Source organism: Bombus pyrosoma, linkage group LG8 (assembly GCF_014825855.1).
Source record: "Bombus pyrosoma isolate SC7728 linkage group LG8, ASM1482585v1, whole genome shotgun sequence".
Taxonomy (NCBI): Eukaryota; Metazoa; Arthropoda; class Insecta; order Hymenoptera; family Apidae; genus Bombus; species Bombus pyrosoma.
The window spans coordinates 6,104,324-6,132,040 of NC_057777.1; the positions used below are offsets into that span (position 1 = coordinate 6,104,324).

Here is a 27,717-nt window from a genome sequence, read left to right on the forward strand (position 1 = left end):
ATCGCCCCGCATAAATACGCGACCCGTTCGCTTCGCGTTCGATTTACGGACGTCGTTAAGTTCAGTTTACACAGGCTGGGCGTGGAACCGATCGCGCACTGTGATATCTTTCGCCACGTGACGAACGCGTATCGAAACAACCGATCGCATAATGGCTTGCTCTCCAGCGGAGGCTCGTTAGCTCGCCATACGACAGCGTTAATCCCCCGACTACGAATCGCGAAAGTTCGCCGGCTGGATCAAGAGGATCAAAATTTATCTAGTGCTTGTTCGTGACCATTTTACTGCCATCTGAGGTAAATTTTCATCGTAGAAAATTTCCTATCCGACGACGAATAAAAGAAATGAAGAAAAGATAAAGGACGGCAGCTCATCTTTTATCAGGCATACGTATTTTTTAAATTCGTGCTTGCGCTCCATATACTTAATGCAATTTTCCGTTTATACGGCGGAAAATCCATCGGCGGAAAATTTCACGAAATACAGCGGGGAGAGGGAACTGCGTTTCAATTAAAGCAAATTGTTTTTAATTGTCTCCGATGTTGCAGCGAAACGCGCATCACTTGATGAATTGCCGAAGCAACTGAACAGTGGATATCATAAAACGAAAGCGTTTATGACAGCCGGCTAAATGAGGCATGTCCGATTAATATCTACTCCATATTAAATTTCATGCATAAAGTAAGTTGTAATACGTACAGAAATGGTCGTTTAACGAGACGGGGATAGAATTAAATCTTTTTCCTATGGTTTTCGTACAGTGGAGCGTTGGTCAGGTGCCGAGTGCTATTTTCATAAATAACACGTTCATTTTGTACAAAATTTCGTTTTACTTTACAATTAATTATAAGGAAAGGGTGAATTTTCAAATCAGAGAATAGAGCTTTCTCTTGGACCACTTGGAGGACCAAGCCAGAAATACGCGGGGCCGATCGATATCGCTTTAAATAGATCGGCCGTTTTGTACGTGATATTTGGGGTGAAACACGACGAGCATGTCCTCGGACAAGTTTCCAACATGATAAAGCGGTAAGCCGAAGAAGTTTAAAATAATTAAAAAGTTTCTCGTCGCACGAAGGAATTCCCCTGATAACGGGCAAACAAATAATTATTTTACAGCCCTGAATTTTCATTATATCGACGTTTAGCGACACTACGCTAACGACCCCAAATTTCTCATCTATCCATCAATTTTCGATCGACTATTCATACGCGTCATATACGTCTGAACTTGGAAAACCATCCAAGTAGATTCAACCGTACCTCGATGGACATACTCGACAGTGCAAGAAACTAATTAATCTCGAACTTGGTCACGGAATTGAAGGAGTCAAAATGGGACAGACCGTGTGCTCCGTGGTCGTTTCAATGCAATGGAAAGCAGCGCTCGAAAGTTCCCAACATCGCAGTTTTCATCGTGTGTAATGCATGACCAGTCAGAAACTGGATCCTTCGTCCAGACCGTAGACGCAATCGGTCTTCTCTTTTCGTAATTCCTTGGTTCTATCCTCTCTCGATTCTCTTCGCTGGCATCAGTCTCTCGAACGCGCGGCTGGAAACCAATTATAAGTGTCCCGGAAGTTAGAACGAACTGTGGAAGTTGTGTAGGAAATTGCGAGGCGCGACTACACCTCCTGGCTCCAACCGCCCATCTCCTTCCTGCCAGGACCGGGTCAAAAAGACCGATGCATTCAGACCTGCGATTCGTGCACACCACGTGGTCCTGCAAGTTGGACAGGCTTTTGGGTCGAACAGTGCAATTATCGGACCACGGAAATCACACGACCCGTAGCAATTATGTCACGAAACGCAAAAGGGAACAGACAGATTGTTAGCCTACCAAATGCTACCATCTTTGTCTTTCTATCGTTATACGGAAGATACGAAAGCAATGTAACTCGAGACCTGACATTTCTATAACATTTTTAGAGAACAGCTTCTGAGAAAATACCACGAACTATTGGTTGGTTGTTCTAAAGATGAAGCACAACTGGGGAAAGTGAATGTTTTGGAAAATTGACTTGCGATACAAAGCGTAAAGTAGGAAGGTATTCATCGTTAAATTACTTAGCGATGAGAAGAACATTTTTTTCGAGTTTTTAGTCCAATATTGTTTAGACGTAGCTCTTACTATTAAAGAAAGGAATGAAATAGTTTCAAGGAAAATACTTTCTTCTTACATAGTATATTTATTTATCTTTCCAAATACTACAATTACAGTGGCTCGAATAGTATTTGTACATATCCATATTTCCAATGAAGCGCTTTATTTTTCATCAAGAAAGTAACTTATTACGTGGTCTTGGATTATAATCGATGTCTATGAGCTATCCTGAAAATCCCAGTTTATACAGTATCATAAAGATATAAAATCAAATACAGCAATATCCAGAAAATTTTCCAGGACATGGAGCAAAGGTTGTCGGCCAAGAGAATGCGTAACTTAACGAAATAGCGGAGCGGATCGAAAACGGAACGGAAACGGTAATTCATAAGCTGTCGTTGGCGGCAAAAGAGCGATATACACGGTGTGATTCTCATTCGAAATTCGTGCACGGCCTGGCCCGGACTCTCTTGGAGCAAACGTAATTTATAAGCTGTCGCTGGCAGAAATCACTTCGCTATCAGCAGATTACATTCGGACGAAACAGAATGTTTCGCTGAGAATTTTGCGAGATAACCAACGATTCTCTCGCTCTCTCTTTTCCTCCGTTTTTGCGTAAAACGCATGGAAAAAACTCGAGCCATCAATTGAACCCTTTCACGCCTTCGTTAAAAGTCCCTCATCGTCGAGACATAAATCCGTGATCGAACGTTTCAGCTTACCAAGGCTTCCATACACGGTCGGAAATTTACGCGCCGACTCGGATGAGTTACCTCAGCGACGCGCTATCGATGTTATCGCTTCCGGTGGAAACGAGGTCGCAACTTAATTTGCGACCGTGTCCAATGACGTCGCCGTGCTTCTTTCTTGTTTCTATGCGATCATCCGTCAAAATTTTATGAGAAATTACGTAAAAAGGTAGGAGGAGTGCTTGGAGATTTTTCAGCCGAGAAGAGAGACTGAAATAGTCAGCCATCAAAGACAGTCTTGGATTACGGAGTTTCTCCTCTTTAAGAGGAAGGATGCTCATGGAGGCGCATTCTTCGCGAGACACTAGATTTCCACGATATTCATTCGTGAAACTCGCGATAAATTGCTCGCTAATGGCCGACAAATTCCGTCGTTCGTCTCACGGGGTATAAATTGTAGCACGCTAGCCTGAGGCGCGATTATTCTTGTCGTGATTGAATGCTCTGTTCCTTGTCTTCATCTTTCGCTCGCTTTCCCTCTCTCTTCTCATCTCTCTTTTACTCTCTTCGGTATAGCGCTAGCTACGGTGGAAAGCAGCGTTCGAGCGCTGGAGAACGACCGCGTGAACCGAATAATAAGTACACTCGCATTATCCCCGCTCACGATCACGAGAAGCCGAAACTTCCGCGAAGACAAAGTGCAGGCGCGAATTACATTGTGTACCCGGCCAGCCTCGTCTCGCCTGCCTCCAGAACTTTCCAAAATCCTCGAGCATCCTCCTAAAAGACAGCTTCCGAGGACGACGAGGGATTAAGCGGCTCTGTGCCAGACTACCAGCGTGTAATCTCGTTCGGGAAATTATTAAGGCTGCGCGATGGCCATACTTTTTTTCGGCCGACTCATTGAAAGGAAACGTAAATGTATTCTCTTTTGGATTATGTTCATTTTTAGACCATAGCCGATACTGCCCGGTCAAAAGTGATTGCACTGGTTTGGATTAAAATTGGGACAATTAAAAAGTAATTTGAGGTTAATTTGAAGCAGGCTTGTGTGTTTTATATTTTATATGATAAATGATATTAATGGTCTTGATCAGGTAAAATGTACAGGTTATTTAATTTCACTTTATATTTTACATACAGATTAAAATGGAATATAATTTTAATACAAATTAGAATAAAATATTTAACTTGAATTGCAGGGGTTTGCTTGTGATATAATGATACCAGCTGATGGTTAAATACAATCGAACTTCGGTAACTCGAATCGTGTAGGAAAAATTAATATTTTTCCAAGAGACTTAGTAGAAATTCGAGTTATCGAGGTTCGACCGTAAACATGATTATTATAATTGACTTTGACGACTTTTGATTGCTCCGATGAGGATAAAGAGTTTACAAGATTTTTAATATTCGGGATTTAATGTGAAAGAGCTGAGAGTTAATGGAAATACGTCAGCTGACGGCGTATCCGCGGAATACAAGATCGGCCGGCGAGTTGCTTCAGTTATCAGTGGTTTGCAGCGCTGCCGGGTTGCTGGATATTGGAAGAGGGTCTGACGGCCAGCGCATTAATTAATTACCCGCCGATTACATAGACTACTGACGGTTAACACCCTATTTTCGCGACGATCTGCCCTACAACCAGGTAATATTATTCCACCTAATCCCGCCGCGATTACCAGCCTCGTTTCCCCAAGCTTTTTCCCACGTTCTCGTGCGACACAGTCGTACATGCAAAATTGATCAAAATGATAATCAAAAGGCGCAACGTATATACATAAACAAGTTGGAACTTGTTTCATTTTCTTATATAAAACTGAGATTGTTATTACTGAATATATATATATATATAGGTTCTTTATAATCCAATGTTTCAAACGAAATTATAATTCTCAAAGGTTCTGATAATTTGCTAATGATTTTACAAATTTACTTGTGTTTTCATAAGCGCGAACTAAGTACGTACATCTGAGAGAATGTAGGCGAATAATTTAGGGTATCTTCATCGAAAGCGTCGTGTCTTTGCCATGAAATAGTCATACCCAACGCACGACCGCTTCCTTTATAAAGCTTCCTCTAATGCTTCCTGGAAAGCTTGTCGCTCGATCGCGTATTAAATTTTATTCGGAAGCGCGCGCGAGCGCTCGGTCTCTTGGTCGTTCGCGGTGAATTTCTTCGGGAAAGAGGCTTTCCGAGGCTCGAAGCGACGCAGGGCTTTACCGAATAGCTCGGTTTCGGCTGGGAAGTTTGGGAAACGGCAAGAATGGCGGGCCACTTTCCGCTTCTGTACTCGAAAGCGAAAATCCAGACGAGCGTAACAGCGAGCGGCGAAGGAAAGGGACGCGAAACTTTCTCGATCCCTCAGACCCCAGGCGGAGAGGCAGCTTTGTTTTGTAATTCATTAAAAGTCCCCAACGCGCCTCGGGCTACGGGACGAGACACGGACGTGCATCGAGATGATAAGTTGTGGGAGCTGAGGGGAACAGGTTGGGTATCGATCCCACCGCTAATTGGCTTAATTGTTCACGACCGAGGACTGTTCCGTGTGGCTCGCAAGTTACAGGCGAAACAATTTTAGGCGTATCGAATTTATCGGATTGCGACGACGACCACGCCAATTATGCTCGATCAAATCGGCCATGATTTAATTAATTCCAATTATAAATGCCCCGGTAAATAGATATTCATTAGCGGGCTGATTTAAGTAGCTCGCCGCCGGCACATTCCGATCGTTAAACCGTATTACAACGGATGAAACGTTAATCCGCTATGTGATAAAATATTACAGAGGGGAAAGGGTGCGTTTTAACTGCTGCATTCAGTTTCGATTCATTGTTTTTTTCGTTAGAGGAAAAAGTGGAAATAGTGCATAGCATAGCTTTGCAAGCACCGTCAGGCAAATTAATATCCTTATGATTGTGTATGAGTGCGTCTGTAGATCAAGTTTGCATATTATGATTCACTGGTCACGGAGTTGGGATAACCAACGGAGAATTCGATAAAAATCGTTAAATTGAAATAATGGCTATAAAAAGTATGTGCACATATCCTAATTTTCCAAGAGAGTGCTTTTTCATCGGGTTCTACATTTCCTTTTCGAAATATCAACTTTTAATAATCGTATAAAGGTACTACTGAATGATACGGAATTTAATATTCTGCGCCAAATTATATAATTAATATGTAAATGTCATACTAATAAAGGGAAGTTACACGTTAAGAATTTAATAAACCCATTGTTATTAATTTTCTACCTTTCACGTCACGGAAAAATATTCTATTACGCAACAGTCGAAGAAGGGAGGAAAATTCGATACATTCGAAAATATAAAAGTCTTCTGTATATTATCGTAATATTATTAAATGCACCTGTTTCTCATGCATTATTCCACTAAATTCTCTAATCAGAACGACGATGAGAACGTACATATTCGAGAAACGTGAGCGAAGATGTCGCGCTAGTTTAATCAAAGGCTTCGCCCGGAGAAGCGTGTGACACGAAATCAAGCAGAAGTTCGATTCGATGGAATTCTCTTCTCGAAGCTTTTTCTTAGCTGACGAAGTCTCGAACGCAGGATGTCACGGGAGGACCTGTCGGGAATGTAACGACAAATGAAAAGAGCGAGACCGAAAACCCGCTTCTTTCTAACTCGGTGATTCCTCGAGCAACAGGGATGATCAGCGGACCGGTTGACGGAGATTTAAAGTTGGACGCATGTGCCCCGGTTTTTTCCGGTCCCACGGCGGTAATTGCCATCCTGCCGGTAGATCGAGTGGCTACGGTGTGATTTACAGTGCTCCTGGGATTTCGTCCAGGTATCTTCGTGACACTTTGCACGGCGAGCAAACCAGACGATTTTCTACTCTTCCCGAGAGCCACCAGTCTTCGCGAATTGCGCTTTGCGGAAGAAAGAGGATGAGAAACAAATATCGGCTCTCATCTTATGGACATAAAGTCTTTATGAAAATATACAGTTGTTCAAGAGATATGTGGAAGTGTTCAAAATACCTAAATCAAAGCAGTTGTTACATCGCAATATACGTTTCAAGCGATACAGCTCAAATTATTTATTAAATGCAGGTATGTTGGCTAAAGGAATAGACTCTTGGAAACAGTGGTCTAATATTGAGCCCTTGAAATCTTCCTTTGATGACATCGACGTTCTTCTAACGCGGGATTGAGTCAGTTCGAGCTATAAAATGCAAATTACATTTTTGCAAATAAAATAAATGCAAATAAAATGAAAAATTACATTTTTGAAATTATGCCCATAAACATTCGCAGTCTAGTAATCTGACAATGTTACATTCAGTAGAATTAGTAAAATTAGTAAAACCTGTATCGTGATAACAACTGTATCGACGCAAAATTCGACTGTGATTTATGAACGGAGCGTAATGAAATATGTATGAATGAATAGAGATTGTAGAAAAATTCGGACTTTTCGGCGTTGATTATGTTAGACGCAACGAACCATTGGAATTTCATTACACGCGAGACGTTTTGGCAAGTGGAAGGCGGTAATCATTCGCAATTAAGCTGGTTGTTTGAGACGGCAGGCCGCGACCAGGCGCGCCGCAACATGCTCATTGTGTGAGTTTAATTAAGCACAGCTGTTTTGACACCGGAACAGATAGTTTCTGCGGCTTGCTATTCGAAGGCAGTTGATTTAACTGAAACATCTGCCGCATGTGCCGCGTTACGCGCCGATCCTGTCTGCCGTCGGTTGATTTAAAGTGCGCGCCGCCGTGGCGGGCCAGTGGAAATGAAATTTCGCGAGAAGAAAAAGATCCTTTCTGCTTCGCGTATTTCCTGCTTTGTCAATGGGTTTTAACAAAAAGGATGAACACTGTGATTTATCGAACCTCCGGTATGTTAATAACTTTCACTTAAACGCGTTGAACCGCGCACGTGTTCACAGAATTGATAGTCTGAAACGATCATAGATAGTTGGAAGTTTTTGATTCACTCTACTTCAAAATATTGAAAGTGTTATTAAAGATCCTAGAACCTTTGAAAAGCTTGACGTATCATTTTGACTTCGTCCTACGAACTAGAGTTTAAGAAACTAGAGGTATACGTTGCTCAGACTCGATGAATGACGACGAAATAACGAAGTTCAAATTGAGGGTTGCAGGAAATCAGAAAGAATTCTAAGAGTGAATATTCATTCATATTTTTTCGAAAACTAAAATAAGAAACTAACTGTATAGAAGAAAGTTGTACAACGTATAGAGCACACTACGATTAGTCAGCTCAATATCCATCAATCTTTTAGAAAGGCAGTGAAGGTGGAAAGAGTGGTCAAAAGAAGAACAAGACCCTAAAGTTTGAATAGTCTCAACTGTAATTCAGGCGTAAAGTGTCCTATTCTACTTGCATGCTGTCCTCTTCTACTTGCACGATGTTCTCTTCTACTGGCTCGATATTTTATGTTGCTAAATCCAGGGAATCTTGTTCTACTAGATGTTAAGACGTAGACTTTACTACTATTCCTTGATAATTGAAATGGAAATTTCGAAATTAACAACCCAATTCGTTGCTATATTTAAAGATTACTTAAGAGTTAAGAGAAAAAGTAGGAAAAATTTTCCTATTTAAAGAAAGTATAATATTCTAGTAGACGAGTAAACGATATTCCATTTCGAATACAATAATAAATATTTGAATTGCAGAACCAATTGAAATCTCCAAAGGATAACAAACGCGCTTAGAGTCTTGCGATCAAAATCATTCGATCCGGTCGTATCGCGTAAATCGCGTCGGATCTTTGCGCACAGTCGCGAAACTTTGTCTCTCGTTTACTGTAGAAACTGCGCTAATTAATGCTAAGTGTGATCTATGTGCCTCGTAATATCTCTACAAACTTTTCCCCGCCACGCGGAAAACATTGCGGAATTACGGCGGGTTAAAGAGACGCTAATTTAAATGAACTACTGTAGTGCGGCCGGAAAAAAGGGGCCGTCTCTTGTTTTGCTCAGCTTTTTCTCTTTCAATTTAATCACCGCTTTAATTCGACTGGTAGGAACTTCGTGTTGCGCTTGTTAATGCACCGCTCTTCTACCTTTCTCTACACGTCGTCCTCAAACAATCTCAAAAGGGACGTAAATACGATCAGATTATGCTCGTTAAGCCACAGACTATTTCGCCTTCGATTCGTTTGCTTCGTGTTCAGTGTCATTTTATTCAGATTGTCACAACTTTGTACTAGAAATGCAGCTTCTGGAAACTCTGTTATCTTTCTAGTTTGATCTTGATAAAATCCCGCTTAAGAAACTCGCGCAGATTAATCGGAATTTCCTCTCTATCTCTGTAAACAGCACTAGAGAAGGAAGAAGAATGCTTTCATCCAGCAGAAATTTTCCTGTCCCGTCGACATTTATCGTTCCGGACTTGTTAATCCCGCGGTTTACTTCTCGTCACGAACAAGCTCAGATGCGTAGCTCAACACGTTCACTACTTATGACGCGTTTTTCTGAAACTACCTGGGCCGCGCAGCTACCTGACGCGTGCATCGCACAAGAAGAACCGTGGCGACGCTAGAAGAATACGCGGCACCACTCTGTAGATTATTAGAGCGGACGCGTCCGGAACTTTAACAGAAATTTATACTGCTTGCATTCTATTTTCACTTCATACGGTCTCCCTGAGTAAATCTGTCTGGTCGAGTTTTCCACCTACCTTTACACGTTCTCCGATGTGTCGCACAAACATTTGTCTTGAATGAATCCCCTTATCACACTCGCCTCTATTTCGCACGCCCTTTATATAATTTGTTCAATTAAATTCCTTCATCAAGTAACACGCACGTTTCTCTGATACAGCTGAAATCACTCGAGGTGTCTTTGCACCGTGCGCCACGAGCAAATTCACGAATAGTACGTGAATGTAGCGAGAGGTAGCGGATGGCAGCGAAAGAAGAGGGGGGCCTTGAATCTTCAAAAAGCTCGCTTTAAGTCGACACTGTCGGTTTCCAGGGGGCGAGTAGCCGTCTGAAGCGGCGTCTGATTAAAAGCTTCGCGCCAAATTAAATACAGAAACTCCCGGTCGTCGGTTCACGTCGTCGGTTCACGTCCCCGGGAGTGTCTCGCCAAGCTTCGGGTCGTACAAGGCAACGGACCTATTGAACGTAGAATCAGAAAGGGGACGACAGGTGGTGGAAGCAGCGGCAGCCGCGTGAAAGGGACCAACTCGGATTAACTCGCGCGAAAATATTACGGTAATTTGCTTGCCGATTGTTCGAAGGATTACAGCGGATTTTTCCCCTGTCCTGCGCCCGGGATAATTTCCAACCGGCAGGGACCGATACGTGTTATACACCCTCTTTCGACGCTGTTGCTCGTGAATCAAATTTATCGCGGCTCGGTGAAATATACCACACTTCGCTATGCCAGACGTCCGCGCGATCGACCAATCTGATGTTTCAGAATATTTTTGCCAAGATTAACTTGTAAGCACTTTCGATTAAAGAAGGATGAGAATTTAATTTGTAGTATCTGAATGAATCGTAGGGCTAGCAGTTCCGATAGCGAAATGAAGATATACAGCAGCTACGAAAATTATTCACATACCGTTGTATTTATTATAACATTTATATACTAGTTAATTAGGTACAAGTACGTTAAGCTTCGTATCATTCCAATGCTATAATTTAGAATCTCTCATCTCTCATACTACAACATATTCTAACATCGCCGCGCTTTTGTTTTTCTCTATTTTACAACCTTTTTTTCTCTTCTTTCGTGTTACAATCGTGTGTCCAGAATTCTTTCTAAAACTGAACTACGAGTACTACTTAAACAATCGCCCAAAATTCCTATTACCGGTACTACAAACTTGCATCAACAGCACAAATTCCATACAGTTGCCCAATTGATCAAGTGAATTAATAGATAGTTTGGAAGCTGTCAAGAACAGTCGCTCGATTTTCGTGCAAAACGCATACTCAAGTTGCACTCCTTTCTATGCATCTATGTTCTGATTGCATCCTCGTGTTCGCGCGTTACAACAATCGATCAATCTCACGACTGATCAGCTTCACTCACGGCCAGACAGTGTAGTATAATTTCGAAGGCAGAGAGAGGTTCGCGCTCGCGTTCGATTCTCTCTCGATGCTCGCCGATCGAATTTATTGGATCCGGCTGAAAAATACCTTAATCCGTTTGGACATCGGCCGGCACGCTCGACAAATGCAATATATTCGCCGCGCGAATTCTGCTGTAACGGTTTATCATCGAAATGCATTGAATCGGTCCACTCGAGTTTTCACCGGCGCGCACTCTGTATTTTTCAGCGAAGCCTCGCCACCAGCCCGTTAAAGTGGCTTCTCTCTCCTTCCCTCTGTCGCTCGGTGCAAGCTCCATTGAAAATGTTTCCCGTTTGAAAGAACGCCGTGCATTGCTTCGAGTGCACTGCGATCACTTTTCCACACAAGTGTGGTTTTTGTTAGATACAACAGTTTTCTTTTTTCACGTGAGCGCGAAGAAGTAGAATAACGTTTCCGGCATTTGATGTTTCCTCGTTTTCGTAGTTCGATAGTTTCTAATTAATTGCTAATTCGTTGAAAGCTTCGTCAAAATGCAAAGACTGTTTTGCCACGTAAGATAGAATTAATGCATTACGCGACATAAAGCTATATGAGCGTACTAAATATAATTTTCAGTATCGTGTTTAAAGGTATAAAACGAAAGCAACAGGAATAGAAACTGTTTCTGTATTCCACCTTTAAGCTTCTTTTACTCCACGTTTAATTTAACAAATCTTTAACAATTAATTACATGTCGTTTATCATACTCAGAAGATTTACTTTTATTCATTTTCCAAGCTTAATAAATGTAATTTGTTATTTCTGATGTTTAGGAAGGCGAGATAGGAGAGGAAGCATCGAATGTCCACGTACGTATTTCAGCGAGCGCACGTTAAATATAGCAAACGATGAAGTCTTTGAAGGAACATCGCAATGAAACACCAGTATTATACCAAAGTAAATATAAAATGTCAACACGGGAGCTTTTTAAATCCGTCACAAAGCAGCGTAGTCTTGCTGGGACAGTTTGCTAAGCGTTTCATTTGATCATTCGTTGCTCTGAGAAAAACTATCACCGTTTGTAAATGTCGAAATAATCGAGAAAACTGGCGCACGATTCGTAATTATAAAATATTTAGATCGTACGAGGAGTGAAAAGTAAGATATGTCATATGGTTGTCCCAATGTCCATTTACGTCTCGTTGAATTGTTTCGAATTTTAGTAGAATTAAAAAATTTGATCGTTATACTGATTTCTCGTAAAGAATCGATCTTCTCTTTCTCTCTCTTTAAGACGTCTTTTTAAAACATCTCCTTTGAGACGTTTGAATTTCACCGTGAAAAAAGACAGGATTTTCTGTGGCGGTTCTCGCGTATTCGGCTAGCCTGAAAGGTCGTTGAGCTTCCGTCTGGCATTCTCGTTCTTAACTCTGCACTTCGGGACGCACGAACCCGTAAATTTCACTTGAAATCTCTTCCTTTGCTTGAAACCCATGCGAAAAAGCCACCACCTGTCTCGAAAGTTCGCCTCTTTAACTCAGTTTGCACGAATTCTACCCGGTAGAATTGCAATTTATTAACGGCGGATCGAGTGGACACGAAAGCTCGATATAACGGTCGTGAAAATTTTAGCCGCCGAGTCAGGCGAATAATCGCTTTCGGCGTAGCTAAAAAAGCCAAAAGAAGTCCAAGTACGTATTTTACTCCAGGAAGTTTTTCTTTGGCTTAAAGTCTGACAACGATGAGGAACAAAATCCAATGACGAAACAGAATTACATCGAACAGATAAAATTGCAATCGCGATGAAGCGACACTCTAAGTGTAACAGGTTTGCCGCGTATACCACAGAGATCCATGGACAGGGAATATTAACTCATTGTGTAACCATTGAGCTCAAGTTCAACACAAAGTTTCGAAGCTTCAACCGATTGCATTGGCTTTATGATTCGTATGGTCGGTATTAAATAGATATAATTAGAGATTTTGGACCAGGCAAGACATCGGAAGTCCGAACACGAATCACAACGAGGCAAATTCATCGTAACTACGACGAATTTCATGGCAACGTTTCATCTGGTAAGCGCTACATTCGTTGGCCAGAATTCCATCCCCCTGGGTGCATAACAATTCCAAAACCATTTGATCAAAACCTCGAAACGAGACACCCGTCTACGCCATTACAAAGCACTTCGTGAGTGCGACGAGTGATTGTTTATCGTGTAATTTTATCTCACATATTAACTGAAGTTTGGAAATTCTATCGTCACTCGCTTTTCAATGTAACTAGATTCTACATGGAAGTTGCAACTTTATGTTTATCTAATCGGTTTATGAGTTATATGATTACTACATTCATCGTGTTTCCCATTAACACTGTGACGACGTCAACGCCGCGCGAATGTTAGTTACCAGCTCATAATACGTGTGCGAAAATGACAGAAAAAAGAAAAACACGGTAAATAAATTCGTGTCGATTTTTTTTTCTTTTTTTATTTTAATGTCACTTTATGATTATGAAACAGGAGAATTTGAAGCTGACATAGTTGAAAATGAAGATCTTCACTACTGGAACATTTGAACGACTATTATATTGTCCGATAATATTATATTGGACGAGCAATGTTTTGAAAATTTTGAAGGGGATGAAACACACGTGTCTAGCTGTAAAACCAAATATAGAGACAATTTTTTGTTATTATAACATCGATTGTAGTGGATCTTAAGAGAAAATATTCGTTTATTTATTTCTGAATTTTCTTACAAACATATTAATAAACACATTACAAGAACCATATTTTATTAAGTCTTGAGAGTCATACCGGATTTATACCAGAAGCGATTCATCAGAATGATTTCCTCCTTCGGTCGATCAGCAAGGAGGAGTAAGAACGCTACGAAGCTACTTGCCGAGTCTAAGAACCGTCCACACAGTGTCACGACCATTCCCTTAAAAGAAGTTCCTTAATCTTCATCAAATTCTTAAAGAAGGCCGTTACCAAAGAAAAGACAAGAACCTCCGCTCTGGAGCATCATCGGAATAATGAACTCTTAAGTGTGCACTATTGAGAAAAAACCGCTCGATAACTCCGACATGCTTTTATTAAGATCCTTAGCTGATTTCCCTCCACGTGACGTCTAAATGCTTGGTCGGATTCCACTTTGAAAGTAGCTAGTGACAGTTTGCAGGGCTCTCGCTACTTCGGCATTAATTATAGCGACCTCCTTGATTCGAGTTCAGAATTTCTCGTGTGGTACTTTTCTGAAATCTGTTCCCATCCTTCTCGCTCGTCTATTCGCTTGTACCGCGATGCTCAACGTTCTTGCTTCTATTCCTTTTTCTCGTTTGACACGATACGAGATTCCGCGTAATCCTTAGCCGTAAATCGGGATTAAAGTTGGCGCCGCTTCCGTCGTGGCGACCATTGCCCGATGAACAAGTAGAGGCAACCGCTTTGTGATGGTCCGTGTAACTAAAAGAACGATCGCGATCTCCTGTTTCGTTCTACCAGCTGCCACTCGAATATTTCCTCCGAGAGGCTGGATATTCGATAGCTACGAATCGATCGATACCCTTCTGAAAGTATCGCTGCCAAGCGGAATCGCGGTACTTTTGTTGCAATAAAAAAGCATGCCGCTATTAGTGAGTTCAAAAGGAGGATAACTGGGAGGTTAAATTGTCGCCACGGGCGTTATTCCTTTCAGCAAACTGTTCTCTGTCCTTTCGTGTAATTAATATCGTACCGCGGATCGTAAAGTAATTAACAAACTAGTCTAAGGAATATGCGGTAAAGTTTGTCGTTTAATTAACGTCGTAATTGATCGAGACGGTATTAGTACTTTATGTTATTATGTTTGGTAAGACTGTTGGATGAAATGAAGAGGCTATCTCTTTACTTTCACTTACACGCCAGCGAAACTTCAAGCAGAGACAGAGAGAGAAAGAGAGAGAGAAAGAGACTTGCAGGCAAGGGGAAACGTTCGCTCGACTCGCTGCGCGTAATTAATTGGCGGATCCCGCTGGAAATCGGTAGAAACGTCGCAATTTAACGGTATATTTGCAAATAGCTGCGTCGTTGAATACGTAATCGAGAACCGAAAGGCGACTATTTTATTTAACGTTTATACTATCTAGTCTGTCTCTAGCCGGCACAATGTATCCAAGCCATTCAATCAACTTACCCTTTCCGACTTGTTTTCCCTCCGTTTCGTTTCGTTTCATCGACATTCCGCTAGAAACTCACACCCTGCGGCGGGTAGTCCCTCAACATCTATTTCTTTTCCATTCCCGTAACATAATATCGTTCTCTCGGTACTTTCTCGACCCTTACTGTTGACCCGTACCACCGAACAACACCGAAAGAATTTTTCCTCGTTCCCATCGAGAACATAAATACCAGTCAATAGGTGGACCGTGTCAGTTTCGTCCCCTGGACGCGCGTCTTTTGTCTCTACTCCCAAGACGATCTATTCTTCTCGTTAGATATCGTTCACTTAGCTGAGCCGGGAGGATGGAACGGTGTACAGTCTCGACGAAATATCGAGACAGATCGACTCTCGTCGACTCTCGTTAGCCTCACGACCCATCGCAAGGGCCGAGCTATCGCGTGCTGGTTTTCCAGACCGGTGGATCTTAGACAACCGTGATAGAATATAAAAGCAAAACGTATCTAGACCTCTAGTGCTCTCTCCTAGATTAAACGTCGTCCCCTGGCCACCCCCTTTGCTTCCTCCACCAGGATCCTACTTCCTACACTTGCCTCTCTTATCTACTCTGTGTACCGCGGACTTCACGCCCAGTCTCCTTCTTCGCCTCCCGCCTCTTTCCCTTCCTACGTTCACTATACCATTTTCCTCGTCGATCCATAGGTCATACCCTAGACGCGTCTTTGACGCCGTGTCCTGGGCTCCACGGACCGTGCTCAGTTTTTTAAAGGTTCAATTATCTGTGGATTTCTCGTCAGCCGACGTCCTCGTTGGCCGTCGTCGTCGTCGTCGTCGAGATTCGCCAGAGAGAACATCACGCTACCCTTTTTCGCGCGACGCTCTTGAGACGAGTCTTCCCGACTGAATGCGACATGCGTCCTCGCGGAAATCACGGCTTATCATCCCGAGAAATTACGAAGCTTCGCTGATTAGTCCTTCCACCATGCGAGGGTGGCTTACCATGTACCATCGTTGACAACGTTCGTTATACTTTTATTACTCTAAGAAGCTCGTTCACGGGATACAAGCGTGGATTAGCACGCGAACTCGCGAATTATGCTGCATGCGTGATGCTGTTGGATAAAGTACGTTAAAGGCAGCGTCTTCTTACGAGTTACGGTAGAGCTACGGTGCCTCGTAACGCGAGTTTTAATGCATCCGCGGGGAAGATGAAGCGATAGCTCGTTTGAATTCACTTTCGCTTAACCAACCCCATTTAACTACTGTAAGTCGATGAATGAATAGCAAGATAGCCCCCGTACACGATGCAGTTACGATATAGCATCGTTTACAGTGTAATTAACCGAAGCGCTCGGTTGTTTATCGTATTTATACAAATTCGATACAGGTAACGACCATAACTTTTCCGCGGTAATACTTTGTCCTAAATATTCATAGATATCTTTGTCAATGATCTTAGAACTTTTCGTGTCTTCATCTCGCTTTTGTTTAAGCATAGTCGAGACTTTTATTTCTATGAAAAATTCTGGAAACTTGATACATAAACAGTAAAGATAATCTTTTCGTAGCATCAAGAATGAATTTTCGTTTTGAAAGTTCATAAAATTTAACTAACAATTTTGCGTATGTCAATCCCGATTTCGTTAATCTGCTAGCCACTGAATTCAATGAGGCAAGCTTCCCGAGAGAAATCTGTTTACAAGAATTTTTCCTGAAACTTGCAACGATTACCGAGGTTGCAGCCACAGATGCGCATTCGAAGGGATTTTTCCACGCGCGTGTCTAATTAATATTATACACCTCAGCTGCACGCCGGGCATCCGGACTAAAGGAAGAGGATTTCCAGGAGCAAACGCCGGAGGGATGTAAAAGAGGCTCGGAAACGTGGAATTTAGAAAGACGGGAGTAACGCGCGAGAGCGGTGAAAAATGCGCCGCGTCCCCGGTTCGCCTTGAGTTCTGTAAGAGGAATTTTCTCCGCGAAAACTTTAATTACTTCCTAGGGATTCATTACTCGATGCTAATAGACACGTGTTCCGTTCCTTTCTTTTTAATTTTTAAAGTTCCGGGATATGAATATTGCTCGTCACGTACCAACTTTTTGCTGGAATACGTTATTTTGCTGACACTGATTTACAAGCTCCCTTCGGAGATTCCCAACTATACCGATTTCAAGAAGAGAAAACGAATTATGGAAAAGAAGAGCGTCGCCGTAGAAAGAAGAATAAACGTGAATGAGTCGCTAAATTATTCGTGGCTTGATCAGATGTCGTGTATTGCAGTTCGACCAATACGATCCCAAGTAGAATAAACATTCGCGGTCAGACACAAAGCCTGTACGTGATGTCGTTCAGCCAGATAATTTAAAGCACTCGCGTTATTCGTGCACGATAGACCTAATGAACGTGAAATATGTTAACTATACGTTTTACCGTTCCATTAGTTTTTACCGCCGCTATATTAGCAAGAATAATAAACCGACCCGAAGTCGTTAGTAATTACGCCGTCGATAAATTGCGCGAATCAACTGAGTAATAATGTATGAATATTAATACCTATGTGCATCGATTATTTTGCCCTACACAACGCGAGTTTATGATTTCCGTATTTAGGATTTAATGGACCATTAATGCAATACAATTTATTACGTTCGGCTGAAAAACAATAAACATCTCCGCGCAGCCCGTGCAGCGCCGTTATTTGACTTCAACGTTGCACAACATCAGGCTACATTTTCGTAATCAATGTTTCATTCTCTGAATAACGTAACACTGTTCATCTGTATTAATTGTTGAAAAATTTCATTTCGTAGCTTTTACGCGAGTAAACAAGCAAGAACGAAAGTCAAGTGGAATAACGTTCCAATAATCGGACTACGAGAATTACAGTAACTCACAAAAGTAAGTACCCGAATTATGTTTGAAATAAATATTCTATAACTTCTTTATACATTTACAGATTAGTTTTACATTTTACTAATATGACTATTTTACCACGCATCATTCGATATAATATCAATTCTATAAAAATATATTATCTTTAAATATTTCTGAAATTTTTACCAACTTTCAAACAACTCAATACTTTCGCGAGTCGTTGTATATACTACTGGCTACCGTAGTAACTATTTGCTAAATGGTATAAAAGACGACAACGAGATTTCACAAGTTTATTGCTATAAATCCATCGTGAGAATTAGCGTTCTTTTTCTATCTACTTAAAGTACGCGGTTATAACGGAGACGAAAGAATTTCTCCGAGCGGACGATTCAAATCCGGAATCCTTCCTGTGACTCTCTCGTATTTTCCCAGCGAATAAAACTGGACGTCCGAATAGAGCACAATGCGTTTATTAATTTCGGTCCGTTCGACCGTGAAGTATTGTACACTCCGCATTTGCATACTTCGATAATCCGTTAGTCATCGAAGTGTAGAGTTATAGCAGGTGAGCTAGTGCCTCGCAAACCGCGGGACGAATCGATCGATTTTCAATTAGCTTCAATTAGACCGCCGTACCACCGGAAATTTCGCGCAGCGAAACTGGCGGATGGTTCTGCGTCTGATCTGCGGTACCGGGCAGCGAAATTCTCGGAAAAGAAACGATTCGATCACTCGTCCACTTTGGTCGAATGATTTTTGAACAATTATCGCGGCTCGCCGATGAACTGGCCACCGAATTCGTCGTCAAATTATCTCCGCAAATTTTTTCCATCCCCTCGCTCATCGATTGCTTTACACGCATCGAGCTCGCGGGTTTTATACGGGAGAATATTTTTCTTCCCATAAATGCGCGATACGCGTTTTGTTCTATTAGCAGCTTTCAGACAGAATGACATATAGTGATTATTCAGACGACAGAGAATGAATAACAGCGCTTGTCCTAGCACTTTTGTGTACCGAGCCACTATTCTACTAGAGAGCAACACTTTTTTATGAGATACCAGTCAAATATAATACGAATGAAAAATGTGCGCCAGCTATGAAAGTCAATGCGAAGAATTTATCGAACTGTCAATAGCGCGTACACCGGGTGTTTCGCTCTGTACTTTCGAACCGTATCGAAATTTATGTAGGTTACTGAAAAATTCCTCGAATGATATTTCTCAAGAAAAAGACTCCTCTTCCGTTCTGTCTTCTTTTTCCTTTCTCTTTCTTTTTTTCCTTCTCGATGTACGAGTATATTCGCGAAACTCGAAGAGAAGTTAAAAGTTAAACTCGCCGGGTAAGCCGACGTAACGAAACGCGAGCAATTAAATGAAACTAACTTCCCCTGGGAAACACGCGACTTTAAAGCAATCAAATAATTATACATTCAAAACTCGCGGGCCGCTGATGGTCAAACGAAAGTGGTCGTTCGTTAAGAGGCAGAAGTTTGTTGATTGCTCAAAATTCGACGGTTCGAGCAATCAGCATTATATTGGAGGGACAATGGATTCCAGGGGTGGAAGAGGGAGAGATAGCCCGGCCAGGCGAGTGGTAGTTATTCGTAGTTCGATGGAGGGTCGGCCGAAGTGGCGTACTGACTGCAGTTTAGATAATGGCAGGCCAAGTTCATTAGCATGGTCTGGTCTAAAGGGTCCTATCACTGTTCTCTGGAAAGCCTCTGTCTCCCGCTAGCTTATACACCCGTGCGCCAGAGAGAGTCATCCTTCCTATCTGCGCCAATAACGAGCCGGTTGTCATCGAATATCGGCCATGGGTTTCGCGTTTCAAACCATCCCCCTTGATCGTTCGAATGAAAGATTCAAGCCTTTGCCTCGCATCGTGAGCCTGATGTTTTATTCAACCTCTATCAAAAATGTTGCGCTCCGACATTCCTTTTGAACAGGTAACTCGTAGTTTCTACATCGTTTTAACATCCTTTATCGTAACTGGGTCGAGAAATTTGTCGATTAAAAATGCCTAATGCGAATAACGTGTCTTCGATTATTTAAAGAAGGGATCTAACGTCTGATTTAGATAACGTGAAACTTATTGCGAGATTCCTTCGTTCGATATTACTCGGTGCACCGGAAGCATTTGGTTTTCGGAGTATAGACTACGATGTACACTTGCCAGCAACGAGAAACGCGGTAATAAGTTGCAAATAAATAATGTTTTTAAACAAATTTATCGCGTACTGCTGGAACATTTACTACATAATATTTATATTAAATTTCAACCAATTGACTGGTAAATAGATTACTTAAGTTTCAAATACGATTTAAGAGATTCTAAATTTTACATCATCGGTTATCAATAGTAGATATTAGCGATGTTCAAGAAAAGTCATCCTATAAATTATAAAGAATTGAATCATTTTTCTGCTAATTATTTGTAAAATATCTGGATCTGGAAATGTAGTTTTAGTCATCGAATAGGCTAATGGATAGAATCATAGGATTTTGCGGCGTTATGCTTGTTCATTGAAATCATAGCGAGCATTAAAGGTGCTGATTCGAGGTACAGGAGGGGGTTAGGACGAGGCAGGTTAACGAAAGACGCTTATCGTCTTTACGCCCCTCTCATTCCGAGCTTTTACGACCGTCCGTACTCTGAGATGCATCACAGTGCGGCTGCACTTAGGTCCTTTTCACCCATTACGCCGCATTGTGACATGATTGTTCGCCATGTGCGCATTATTGGCGAAGAACAATAGCCGCGGCAGATAGAGACGGTTAAATGAAACTTCTGCCTGAACGAAGCTGAACGCATTTATCTGATATTGCCGCGAGGACATCCCCGCAACCTTTTTAATGGCAGCGATGATGGTACTGCTGAGGGCGAAAGGATCACCCTGATGCTTTCAGAAATACATAATATACACGATAATATAGCCAACCTAGCAGCGATTTTCCTCCTCCTGGTAATTTTGGAAAATATAACACAGTATCTTCTTCGACTATAAGCTTATATATCGGTAATAAATATTGAATTTATTTTGTTTCAAATATTTGATTATTGAACAAGTTTACAATACGCATGAGAATATCTGTAATTTTTCAAAATTTAAATATTTAGTCCATCTTGTAATTTAAACATCGAAATGTATTATATTTGGTGTTTGAATTTTCGATCAGATGGTGTTGCAATTGGATTCCTATTGTCAATATTGAAAACTGATGCAGTGGATAATTCATCGTGAACGCTAACGTATTCTATTATCAAAATATACTCGTTCAAATTTCGAAATACTGTTCATCGAACATCTTAGTAAAAAATTGTTATGGTCTTCTGGTTCAAAATCGCTCAGTATTCTTACACGAATTTAGAAGAATAGGAAACTCTGTTCGGAAAAGTTGTCGGTGAAAGATAGCGTACGACGTGGAACCGGGTTGTAAAACGTGTTTAATAAAGACGCATAAGCAACGAAGGACAGCGTGCATCGGCGAAACGTCAGGGTGGTTAAAAGAGCTTACAACTTTTTTCAAGCTGAATATGTCAAAGCCGTCGATATGAATATTCATACCGGACAAATAATGATGCGCATGCACATGCAACTCGTTCGCGAATCTTTTTTTCCAGCTAGCTGTTCGGCTGGCTGAGAGCCACGCTGAATATTCTCACGGATCTATCAAAGGTTCACTGGACATTTAAGGTTGGTAAAAGCTTCTGTCAACTCGGATTGATCAGTCAAAGGAACCATTTTGAACGTCCTTAAACGAGTATAGAAAAGTCGAGCGAATAGGTCAGTAACAGTGTTCCATTCAAGTCGAATTCTTTCCTTTCTTGAACCAACTTTGGACGTTTCCCCAATAGTTCACGTAATGAAAGTGTCTTTAGAAAGCGGATACATATAGGGTTTTCTGAAAGTGTATCTTAAGTTTTATTTGTTTATTTATTTCGTTTAATGGACCAAAATTGTATTAGCGTAACATTCCATTTCTAATTTCTTTTAATCAATTTACTTTGTTGAATTGAGATTGTAATTATAAAGAGAAATATTAGGAGTATCGATCAGTATTTTTTCGTTAGTATTTCTTCCTCCATTTAGATCTTATAATCGTATGAAATTTAGAGAAATTAAAGTACCTGCTCGTAAGAGTTTGCACGTTTTTTGATGTTGTCGGCGTCAGGTAAAAAGCCGACCCCGTGTGCTCCTTGCTCTCAAAACCTCCGACGTTACGAGGTCTTTTCCATAGAAAAGAGAAGAGGAAGGACAACATAAAACAGGCTGAAGTCGTTATATGCAGAGAGTTTTTGAAAAGTTTGCAAATAAGTGTGTCGTTGAGAAAGAGTATTGTGATCCGGCCGGACATTAAATAAATATATCCACGTAGTTGGTGAACTAACATTTTCAAATTATAATGATTCTTTTTGTATCTTTGATTTCTACAATGTCTGATGGTCCAAGTTGTCAAGTATTGCGTTGTATACTTATCGAATGAAATAAACAATTAATGTTCAATCGATTTCAAGTAAGAGATTATTCGAAAAGCTCGAGTGACTAAGCTTCTGACGCATACATCGACTAATTTAAAAATTGATGTTTAGCGGTTTCATTCCATTAGCCACGTCGATGGAATACACTTGATTAACGTACGTTATAAAGCATAAATAGATAAACACACCATACGTTTGTATCCAGTGAGCACGTCTATAAAACATTTTGACTAATTTTGGTTAATTGGTAGCGGCGTTCGAGGCAACCGTGTCGATACGCGTATCTACGGATTCATCTAAATAGAATATAGCCGAAGCACGATGCTCATCGCCGTCATTGATTTTCATCCGGCCGAATTGATCGAAACGTCATGAGTCGGCGTGGCCTAGGAGACATTATGGGACCCGCAAAATTATCACCAATCAAGTGGGAAATTCGTCCAACAAAGTTAACTGTTCCGCTGGTTTCTGGCTGATGTTCTGTAAACGACGAGTTACGTCGCTGCTTGACACTCAGCTTCGTGGAGGTAACACGTCTCACTGTTTAACATCAAATTGCATGCTTCGCATGGGGGAAATTATCGTCGTTCGATCTTGCTCCCGATTTTCATTCAATGTATTTGAACAAGTAAGAATTTCCGAGTACAGTGGAATATTTACGGTAGAAAATTTTTGCAAATATTCACTTAATTTCTCTTAGAGCAAGAGTTCCTAAGAACGAGTATGTTACCGATTGATTAAACACAGTGATTTTATATAAAATGTGATTTCAGATCGATCCAACTTTAAAGAGGATAATCAACCCTTCGTAACTTAGGCAAAGTCAACTATGCATTTTTTATGAGCTGGCGAAGTTAAAGTATACTCAGACCACGCTCAATCCAAAAACCAAAGCAGCCAAAAAGTGGACCAGTCAGCTTAACTTAACTTTCTTAATTGGTTTGCGTAGAAAACTTTGACGTCGGCTTAAGACCAATTTATTTACCTTGTTTTCTTACTCTACGAGACTAACCAAATTTCCAATCGTCCATTTTGGTTTTTGAAACGAGTATTTACACATATTGGTTCTTGGGTGCGAATGCGACACACGGGTGAAGTTCTCGCCAGGCTCGGCTAGATGTCCCTCGTTTAATTGCATTTGCTGGGAACGCTTGCCGCGACGCAGACCGTTCGCCGAGAGGTAATTCGCCAATTATTAGCCCGAATGGTGTACGGTTCGTGTTCCTAGCGTCAGAGAGCAACTTCCGCGGGTACGATTAATTAACGACAAGGCTACCGATCCATTACGTTCATTGGATTATAATGCAGATGTGCTCATGTTACATTGATCGACGGACTGCGTCTATTCGCAGAATACCTGCTACATCGCAGCGATAACTTCGTGAGAATCTCCTGTGCATCCCTTAAACCGAGTTAAAGGAATTCGCAGCGTCAGAAAGTTTCTAAAAGATAGAAGAAAATGCCTAAAAATTTTTATAGCAAATTTTGTGCCCTGCTTATCGAATTAAATAGGACAAAATGCAAAAGTTTGACCATTTTAATTACAATATCGTATCGTATATAGCGGATTATTATTAAATATTTAACGTGAGAAATTTCAAGAACAAAAATGAGATTGTACATGTGAATTTTTACAGAGAGATGGAATTTTTAGCTATCAAATTAAATGACGAATTATTTCCACCTGCTAACATTATTATTAAGTACATGGACGGCCGTGTACAATATATGCGTGGCAATTAATCTATTACTATTTCGTGTCACAGAGCCAAGTACGTTCTAGAGATCCTTTGTAGATAATAGATCCTCTTGTACGGTCAAGTATATTTAGCTTTGGCTACTACATAAGCGAATTTGAAGGCAAAACTTTCAGAAAATAGTGTGGATATAAAATTGCAGCGTATGACACAGTAGATTCGATTGCAAAAGTATTATTTTCCAATGGAATTATTTCGTAATCAATTTCTACATTTCGTCTTCATAATGACAACTTTTTATTGCCGTGTGAAAGTACATACTGTTAAATAGCGCAAAATTGAGACTAATTAATTACCGTATAAGTGCTACAATAATACCAAGGGTGTTCAAATATTCCTTTTTTAAATCACTGTGTATCATAATAAATTTGCTACGAGTTCTATTTTACCAAAAGGAATGAAAAATGTTAGAAATGTTGACCGATCATAATTCGACGATCTGATCTTACACTCTACATACTTGTGCGTTGAATTCGGAACAGATCTCCGGTAATTTCAGCTGCAGAACAAAAAAATATTGTAAAGAATCTGTTTGAGCGTAACGCAGCTGCACCTTCCCCTGGATAGGATCACAATCCGATAGGTTCTAACGTAGGCAGCCGGTTGCTCGTACACATCCGTTCTCTCTACCTCTTGAGAATTTCGCGGTGGGATGCGGGCTTTGATCTACCGGTATCGATATCAACCGTCGTCCTCTTCCGTCTGAGTGCACTTTTCGGACAGAGGAGGGAAAGAGGCAAGAAATAAACGATCGACGACAACCTCGATCGGGGGCGAGTACGGAGGAGAAACTGTGGATGCGCAGCAGAAAGAGCAGCGGAGCCACCGGTTTGCCAACACCGATTGCCGATAGAAATGCAGCCGAGAACCGTGTCGCTTCCAAGTGCGAACCGCGATGCGAGTGGAAAATCGTCTTTGAGCACTTCCGCTACCTCCCAGCCTGCTGCTTGATGAGTCGCTCAACGTTTGGACCATCGAGGTTTATTGGTAGTTGTTGAGAATTTTGGATCTTTGAAGCCGAAATAATGTTATGGGAACACAAAATTTACACTCTTAATTAATGTTTGAATAGTTATACATTTATTTAATGTTCGATCTCTATTATATTTATCGATACATATCTGCACGCGTCTCAGCACTTTCTTCTTTACCTGACTGTTAACTGACGACCCTTCCAGATGCTTCTAACGACTGACCAGTTTACGGCCATCTGTTTTTGAGACGCTGCGCACACAAATACTCCCACACGCTAATACTCGCATACAAGTATTCTTACTGCACGTTTAACCTAGTCCAGCACAGAAAATTATACATATCTCAACAGTAGTATATCAACATTTTAATGAAAAACTATTAGAAAAATATTAGAAAAGTTATGTTCATTGAAGTAATTTTCAGCCTGTCTTTGTCTAATAAAGAATTTATGGGGAAAATTTCTACATGGAATTAGATCATACGTAGCCAGACAACCGCGTATAACGAATTGCCTGACAGCGCTGCTTAGGGTGTGCTGAGATTTGTAAGTAGAAATGGATATTATGTGGCCAGACAAGCATGGCCAACAATCTATTAACCAATACTACTTGAACTTTGTATAGATTTAATAGAAATAGACACTGTGCGTTAAATGTGTTACATAAATACTATTCAGACAAGCGCGATTGGTAAATCACTGACAAAGAATTTTCAATAATTTCTAATTAATAATAAATGCCGTGAGTAAAAACATGTAGCCAGACATCTGCGATTAATGTATTATTCACTGATACTGTTTAGAATACGTAGAAAATTGAAAGTAGAATTGAGCGATATATAGACAGACAGGAGCGTGTAGCGAATTATTGACCAATATTATTTAAAATACGGTATGAATTTCGTAAAATCGGATCATATATAGTCAAACAGATGCAATTGACAATTTTATTCACCAATACTTCGTGGAATTTATGACAGTGTCTAAGCGAAATTGAACACTGCGTATTTCGACCAGCGTGATTAACGAATTATTGACCATCGCTACTTAAAATTCCCGTAAATTCATCGCACACGTGTTTCCATATTCCAAGAAAGTAGGAATTCAATTTTTTCAGAATTTCGTTCCAAAAGAGCATCGATTGCCGAGTATCGAGAGACGGCCGAGTCCGTGGAGTCGGCAACTCGTTTAAAGTTTACCATATAAGCAGCGGAAATACGTTCGACACCTCGTCGCGAATTTCTCTGACGGGAAGGCGCGGCTTGGTGGAAAATGATACGCGGTGAACTTTCGACTAGATTAACTGACGTCGCGTCTCGAGATATTCGAGCGTCTTATCGGATCAATTTGTCCCGACAAAAGAGTCGACACGACAGAAGCGAATATACAAAAGGCAAAACGTGTGTATTCGTCGAAGAGCGAAATCTATAAGCACCGAATATTTGACAAAAGTTTTAAATACTTTAACACGGGTCTACGATTTGCGTATTTCTTCCTGAAGCTGCACGCTTTTAATGGGTTCCTCGCGCTTGAACAAATCGTCTCGAAAGGGGCGCATCTATTTGCCAGTTTTCAAACTTTCAATCTTCCGCGTGCTCCTTCTACTCCAAAGTAAATACCGATCTCGTCTGTCGCGTACTAAGAAGTTTAATTCTTTCGTCTGGCGTGTCGAACACCGACGAAGTCTAATTTAAGTAGCGACGTTACGCTTAGGAATAGCGCTCGGTACAATTTGTATGTTACTTTGAGAACACTTGCAGAGAATGGTAGCGTGAGCTGCGATTCTTTGGTTGAATTTCGAAGGAGCGCAAATTCTGATACGTTTGTTTGCGACGATACTTCGAAACGCGTTTGTTTAAACCTTTGTGATGGTACAAAGGATGGGTTGAAAGTGTAGAGGGATGAAGTTACTGTCGCTCAAAAATTAGCACATTGTCAATACGCATTTCTAGCAATTATTTGGTATATTTGAAATGGCACTAGGATATTTTGCAGATGTTCTTCTTACCTTAGATATTTTATTCGTGGTCAAGTGATTGTTTCAGGAAACGAAAGGCGGCGAGCAGTCGGCCTTTGATGAATTTCACAGATCGGAATCGTATACCGACAGTGGAATCAGTCGTAACATGTACGCCGGGATATAGACGGCGATTAACGAAGTATTAAGACCAGAGTATTCCGCGTAAGCCAGGGATATGCACGATGGTGCATACAGATGTGATGCAAATTAACGTTTAGTATAAGCCGTGCAAACCTTGGTAGATAGCTCCTGGCTCAACGAGCCCCGTTTACGCCTTTCGCGATGTCTGTAGCCATTAAGCCAGTGTTCGAGCCGTTACGGCTGAAGCCGGAAGTTGTTTGTCGCTTCCGGCAGGTCAATTGAAAATTGATCAGCTCGTATACTGCGTTCGTGGCTCGTGAGTGTCCAACATTGGTTGAAATAGAATAAAGACGGATAATGTGAAAGGATACAGAGAGTTTGTGCTTGACAGAAATACACTAAACTTTGTCAAATATTCGATAGCCTGAAACTTTAACAATACAAACATTGATAACACCTACAGTCAATAATTAGTCATCTGTGGAATACCAGAGCTATGCATGTGTTATCAGAATTAAGAAAAACTCAGGACAGTGACA

At 41.0% G+C, this 27,717-nt stretch overlaps 1 long non-coding RNA gene across 1 annotated transcript in view; it reads left to right on the forward strand.

Annotated features, from left to right (window-relative positions):
* The window catches only part of LOC122570139, a 45,836-nt gene extending 18,414 nt beyond the window's left edge, over nt 1-27,422 (forward strand). Inside the window, exons 2-3 of the long non-coding RNA XR_006317728.1 lie at nt 17,799-17,886; nt 27,111-27,422. This is a non-coding gene — a long non-coding RNA (uncharacterized LOC122570139). The remainder of the gene's footprint in view (nt 1-17,798; nt 17,887-27,110) is intronic.
* Nucleotides 27,423-27,717: the final 295 nt, after the last annotated feature.